The sequence below is a fragment of the Myotis davidii genome, unplaced genomic scaffold, assembly GCF_000327345.1.
Source record: "Myotis davidii unplaced genomic scaffold, ASM32734v1 scaffold539, whole genome shotgun sequence".
Lineage (NCBI taxonomy): Eukaryota > Metazoa > Chordata > Mammalia > Chiroptera > Vespertilionidae > Myotis > Myotis davidii.
The window spans coordinates 528,908-529,301 of NW_006290028.1; the positions used below are offsets into that span (position 1 = coordinate 528,908).

General features: G+C 65.2%; 1 protein-coding gene across 1 annotated transcript in view; it reads left to right on the forward strand.

The window, feature by feature from the left end:
• The window catches only part of SUMO2 (small ubiquitin-like modifier 2), an 11,824-nt gene that overhangs the window by 1,080 nt on the left and 10,350 nt on the right, over positions 1-394 (forward strand). The gene's annotated exons all lie outside the window — the stretch shown is intronic.

Sequence of the window (394 nt, forward strand, 5' to 3'; positions counted from 1 at the left end):
CCGGGCCTCCGGGGACCCTGCCTCGGGCCGCCGTGGCCCGGTGAGGGCTCGGGAGGAATCAATGGGTTGCCGATGGGTCGGAAGCCGGATGGCGGTCGGGCGGTCGTGAGGGGCTGGGGATTCCCGGGGAGTGTTTCCCATTTTAATGGCCTCGGGTCCCGGTGGTGGTGGTGGTGGGGGGGATGGGCAAGGGCTTTTCCTTGGGTGTGAGATGACCCCTAACCTGCGGGGACCATGTGGTTTCGAGAAGTTGGGGTCGATGTTCGTGCAGAGACTTCCTAGGGCTTAACTTTCGAGGGCGGGTTTTGAGGCACCAAGGAGGCTCTTCCCGTGAGGACCGGGCGCACGCGTCCACCTGGCGCACGGGGCGCCTCGTTCGGTTTGTCTGGTTTGT